This window comes from Rhipicephalus microplus, unplaced genomic scaffold (assembly GCF_043290135.1).
Source record: "Rhipicephalus microplus isolate Deutch F79 unplaced genomic scaffold, USDA_Rmic scaffold_257, whole genome shotgun sequence".
NCBI classification, from domain to species: domain Eukaryota; kingdom Metazoa; phylum Arthropoda; class Arachnida; order Ixodida; family Ixodidae; genus Rhipicephalus; species Rhipicephalus microplus.
The window spans coordinates 44078-50000 of record NW_027464828.1 but is presented as its reverse complement, the minus strand read 5'-3'; positions in this window follow the sequence as shown (position 1 = coordinate 50000).

Genomic DNA, 5923 nt, shown 5'->3' with positions numbered 1-5923 from the left:
ACCCCGGCTGGCGGCCCACTCACTCGATCGCCAGGTCTGTTTGCCCCGGTGGTTCCACCGCCAGGCTTAAGCGCGAACTTTTTTTGTTTGTTTTCTTTTGATTAAGCGCAAGCTTTTTTCTTTGTTTTCTTTTGATTAAGCGCGGGCTTTTTTCTTTGTTTTTTTTTTATTTCGCCCCGGCAGACGCGGTTTTTGCGCCGCCCCGGCTGACGCGGTTTTTGCCGCCCCGGCTGACGCAGTTCGGACTTAGCACTTTTCGGCTGTGCCTGGCTGGCGGCCCACTCACTCGATCGCCATGTCTGTTTGCCACAGTTTTCCCGGTGGTGCCGCACCCGGGCTCGCCCCGGCTGACGCAGTTTTCGCGCCGCCCCGGCTGACGCGGTTTCGTGCCGCCCCGGCAGACGCAGTTCGGACTTAGCACTTTTCGGCTGTGCCTGGCTGGCGGCCCACTCACTCAATCGCCATGTCTGTTTGCCACAGTTTTCCCGGTGGTGCCGCACCCGGGCTCGCCCCGGCTGACGCAGTTTTCGCGCCGCCCCGGCTGACGCGGTTTCGTGCCGCCCCGGCAGACGCGGTTTTCGCGCCGCCCCGGCTGACGCGGTTTCGTGCCGCCCCGGCAGACGCAGTTCGGACTTAGCACTTTTCGGCTGTGCCTGGCTGGCGGCCCACTCACTCGATCGCCATGTCTGTTTGCCACAGTTTTCCCGGTGGTGCCGCACCCGGGCTCGCCCCGGCAGACGCGTTTTTTTTTTTCTTTCGCCCCGGCTGACGCAGTTTTCGCGCCGCCCCGGCTGACGCGGTTTCGTGCCGCCCCGGCAGACGCGGTTTTTTGCGCCGCCCCGGCTGACGCGGTTTTTGCCGCCCCGGCTGACGCAGTTCGGACTTAGCACTTTTCGGCTGTGCCTGGCTGGCGGCCCACTCACTCGATCGCCATGTCTGTTTGCCACAGTTTTCCCGGTGGTGCCGCACCCGGGCTCGCCCCGGCTGACGCAGTTTTCGCGCCGCCCCGGCTGACGCGGTTTCGTGCCGCCCCGGCAGACGCGGTTTTCGCGCCGCCCCGGCTGACGCGGTTTCGTGCCGCCCCGGCAGACGCAGTTCGGACTTAGCACTTTTCGGCTGTGCCTGGCTGGCGGCCCACTCACTCGATCGCCATGTCTGTTTGCCACAGTTTTCCCGGTGGTGCCGCACCCGGGCTCGCCCCGGCTGACGCAGTTTTCGCGCCGCCCCGGCTGACGCGGTTTCGTGCCGCCCCGGCAGACGCGGTTTTCGCGCCGCCCCGGCTGACGCGGTTTCGTGCCGCCCCGGCAGACGCAGTTCGGACTTAGCACTTTTCGGCTGTGCCTGGCTGGCGGCCCACTCACTCGATCGCCATGTCTGTTTGCCACAGTTTTCCCGGTGGTGCCGCACCCGGGCTCGCCCCGGCAGACGCGTTTTTTTTTTCTTTCGCCCCGGCTGACGCAGTTTTCGCGCCGCCCCGGCTGACGCGGTTTCGTGCCGCCCCGGCAGACGCGGTTTTTTTGCGCCGCCCCGGCTGACGCGGTTTTTGCCGCCCCGGCTGACGCAGTTCGGACTTGGCACTTTTTGGCTGAGCCTGGCTGGTGGCCCACTCACTCGATCGCCATGTCTGTTAGCCACAGTTTTCCCGGTGGTGCCGCACCCGGGCTCGCCCCGGCTGACGCAGTTTTCGCGCCGCCCCGGCAGACGCGGTTTTCGCGCCGCCCCGGCTGACGCGGTTTTTGCCGCCCCGGCTGACGCAGTTCGGACTTGGCACTTTTTGGGCTGAGCCTGGCTGGCGGCCCACTCACTCGATCGCCATGTCTGTTTGCCACAGTCTTCCCGGTGGTGCCGCACCCGGGCTCGCCCCGGCAGACGCGTTTTTTTTTTCTTTCGCCCCGGCAGACGTGGTTCCCCCCCCCCCTTTTCGCTCGCCCCGGCTGACGAGGTTTTCGCGCCGCCCCGGCTGACGCAGTTTTCGCGCCGCCCCGGCTGACGCGGTTTCGTGCCGCCCCGGCTGACGCGGTTTTCGCGCCGCCCCGGCTGACGCGGTTTTTGCGTCGCCCCGGCTGACACGGTTCGGACTTTGCACTTTTCGGCTGTGCCTGGCTGGCGGCCCACTCACTCGTTCGCCATGTCTGTTTGCCACAGTTTTCCCGGTGGTGCCGCACCCGGGCTCGCCCCGGCTGACGCAGTTTTCGCGCCGCCCCGGCTGACGCGGTTTCGTGCCGCCCCGGCAGACGCGGTTTTCGCGCCGCCCCGGCTGACGCGGTTTCGTGCCGCCCCGGCAGACGCAGTTCGGACTTAGCACTTTTCGGCTGTGCCTGGCTGGCGGCCCACTCACTCGATCGCCATGTCTGTTTGCCACAGTTTTCCCGGTGGTGCCGCACCCGGGCTCGCCCCGGCTGACGCAGTTTTCGCGCCGCCCCGGCTGACGCGGTTTCGTGCCGCCCCGGCAGACGCGGTTTTCGCGCCGCCCCGGCTGACGCGGTTTCGTGCCGCCCCGGCAGACGCAGTTCGGACTTAGCACTTTTCGGCTGTGCCTGGCTGGCGGCCCACTCACTCGATCGCCATGTCTGTTTGCCACAGTTTTCCCGGTGGTGCCGCACCCGGGCTCGCCCCGGCTGACGCAGTTTTCGCGCCGCCCCGGCTGACGCGGTTTCGTGCCGCCCCGGCAGACGCGGTTTTCGCGCCGCCCCGGCTGACGCGGTTTCGTGCCGCCCCGGCAGACGCAGTTCGGACTTGGCACTTTTCGGCTGTGCCTGGCTGGCGGCCCACTCACTCGATCGCCATGTCTGTTTGCCACAGTTTTCCCGGTGGTGCCGCACCCGGGCTCGCCCCGGCAGACGCGTTTTTTTTTTTCTTTCGCCCCGGCTGACGCAGTTTTCGCGCCGCCCCGGCTGACGCGGTTTCGTGCCGCCCCGGCAGACGCGGTTTTTTGCGCCGCCCCGGCTGACGCGGTTTTTGCCGCCCCGGCTGACGCAGTTCGGACTTAGCACTTTTCGGCTGTGCCTGGCTGGCGGCCCACTCACTCGATCGCCATGTCTGTTTGCCACAGTTTTCCCGGTGGTGCCGCACCCGGGCTCGCCCCGGCTGACGCAGTTTTCGCGCCGCCCCGGCTGACGCGGTTTCGTGCCGCCCCGGCAGACGCGGTTTTCGCGCCGCCCCGGCTGACGCGGTTTCGTGCCGCCCCGGCAGACGCAGTTCGGACTTAGCACTTTTCGGCTGTGCCTGGCTGGCGGCCCACTCACTCGATCGCCATGTCTGTTTGCCACAGTTTTCCCGGTGGTGCCGCACCCGGGCTCGCCCCGGCTGACGCAGTTTTCGCGCCGCCCCGGCTGACGCGGTTTCGTGCCGCCCCGGCAGACGCGGTTTTCGCGCCGCCCCGGCTGACGCGGTTTCGTGCCGCCCCGGCAGACGCAGTTCGGACTTAGCACTTTTCGGCTGTGCCTGGCTGGCGGCCCACTCACTCGATCGCCATGTCTGTTTGCCACAGTTTTCCCGGTGGTGCCGCACCCGGGCTCGCCCCGGCAGACGCGTTTTTTTTTTCTTTCGCCCCGGCTGACGCAGTTTTCGCGCCGCCCCGGCTGACGCGGTTTCGTGCCGCCCCGGCAGACGCGGTTTTTTTGCGCCGCCCCGGCTGACGCGGTTTTTGCCGCCCCGGCTGACGCAGTTCGGACTTGGCACTTTTTGGCTGAGCCTGGCTGGTGGCCCACTCACTCGATCGCCATGTCTGTTAGCCACAGTTTTCCCGGTGGTGCCGCACCCGGGCTCGCCCCGGCTGACGCAGTTTTCGCGCCGCCCCGGCAGACGCGGTTTTCGCGCCGCCCCGGCTGACGCGGTTTTTGCCGCCCCGGCTGACGCAGTTCGGACTTGGCACTTTTTGGGCTGAGCCTGGCTGGCGGCCCACTCACTCGATCGCCATGTCTGTTTGCCACAGTCTTCCCGGTGGTGCCGCACCCGGGCTCGCCCCGGCAGACGCGTTTTTTTTTTCTTTCGCCCCGGCAGACGTGGTTCCCCCCCCCCCCCCCCTTTTCGCTCGCCCCGGCTGACGAGGTTTTCGCGCCGCCCCGGCTGACGCAGTTTTCGCGCCGCCCCGGCTGACGCGGTTTCGTGCCGCCCCGGCTGACGCGGTTTTCGCGCCGCCCCGGCTGACGCGGTTTTTGCGTCGCCCCGGCTGACACGGTTCGGACTTTGCACTTTTCGGCTGTGCCTGGCTGGCGGCCCACTCACTCGATCGCCATGTCTGTTTGCCACAGTTTTCCCGGTGGTGCCGCACCCGGGCTTGCCCCGGCAGACGCGTTTTTTTTTTCTTTTCGCCCCGGCTGACGCAGTTTTCGCCCCGCCCCGGCTGACGCGGTTTCGTGCCGCCCCGGCAGACGCGGTTTTTTGCGCCGCCCCGGCTGACGCGGTTTTTGCCGCCCCGGCTGACGCAGTTCGGACTTTGCACTTTTTGGCTGAGCCTGGCTGGCGGCCCACTCACTCGATCGCCATGTCTGTTTGCCACAGTTTTCCCGGTGGTGCCGCACCCGGGCTCGCCCCGGCAGACGCGTTTTTTTTTTCCTTCGCCCCGGCAGACGTGGTTCCCCCCCCCCCTCCGTCTTTCTTTTTGTTTTTTTTTTTCGCCGCGGCTGAAGTGGATTTTTCGGTGCCTCGACGCCCCGGTAGTCGCGGTTTTTCCGTTTCCGCACGGCCCCGGCTGACGCTGCTCGGTCACAGTCGCCTTTTGTGAGGATTGCAGACTTCTTGAGCGCGGGTGTTTTTTTTTTGTTGTTGTTGTTGTTTTATTACGCATTCGCTCCAGCAGACGCTGTTTAGACTTTTTGTTTCCTCTTTTATCCTGCGACGAGGTGACGAGGTTTATTCGGTGCCCCGCCGCCCCGGCTGAAGTGATTTTTCCTGTCCCGTGCCGCCCCGGCTGACGCGGTTGGGACTTCGCGTTTGTTCGGCCGCCACGGGTTTTGGCGCACTCGCTCGGTTGCTTGTTGTTGCCACTTGTTGCGAACCCAGGTTTCTTGAGCGAGCGCGGGCGTTTTTTCTTCCTTTCTTTCTTTGTTCTATGTGTTAGCGAATCGGCCTTTAATATCACACGAGGACTCACAACCAACAATTTTCAGTTTGAAGTGTAAAAAATCTGCAGGTGTTGACGTAACTGACTTGCCCCGTACCCTTGAGTACATCCATGAAGTTCTCGTAGTACTACTAAATCGCATTATTCCAAGTGGAGAAATTCCCATAAACTTGCAAACCTCTACACGAAAATCGGTGCGCGTGATAAAGTTGAAAATTATCGTCCGATATCAAATGTGCCTTCTATAACACAAATTCTAGGAAAAAAAAAAAACACTTGTTCGCCGTTTTCTGCGCCGTGACTGGCAGCACTCCGGCGAAGCGAAACGGGGTCGATTCGAGCACGATATCGGCGTCTTTCGACGTGCTCGCCGGCGACCGTCGCACGAGTACGTCGCACGAGCGCGTCTGCCGGGGCGCCGTTTGCGAAGCCGACGCAAAAGTGGGAACCGCCGCTCGGATGATCGCCGCTTTCGGCAGAGTGAGTGTTGGCACTCCGGGGAAGCGAAACAGCGTGAATGCGCCCACGAAATCGGCGTATTTTGAAGTGCCCGCCGGCGACCGTCGCACGAGTACGGTAAACCGCGTCAGCCGGGGCGTAGTTCGGGACGCCGACGAAAAAGTGGGAAGCGCAACTCGGATCTTCGCCGTTTTTGCAGGAGTGAGTGGCGGCCCTCCTGCGAGACCAAGAAGCATCGATTCGTGCACGAATTCGGCGCCTTTCGACGTGATCGCCGGCGACCGTCGCTCGAGTAGGGCAAACCGCGTCTGCCGGGGCGGGCTTCGGGACGCCGATGCGAAAGTGGGAAACGCTGCTCGGATGTTCGCCGTTTTTGGCCGAGTGAGTGCTGGCACTCGG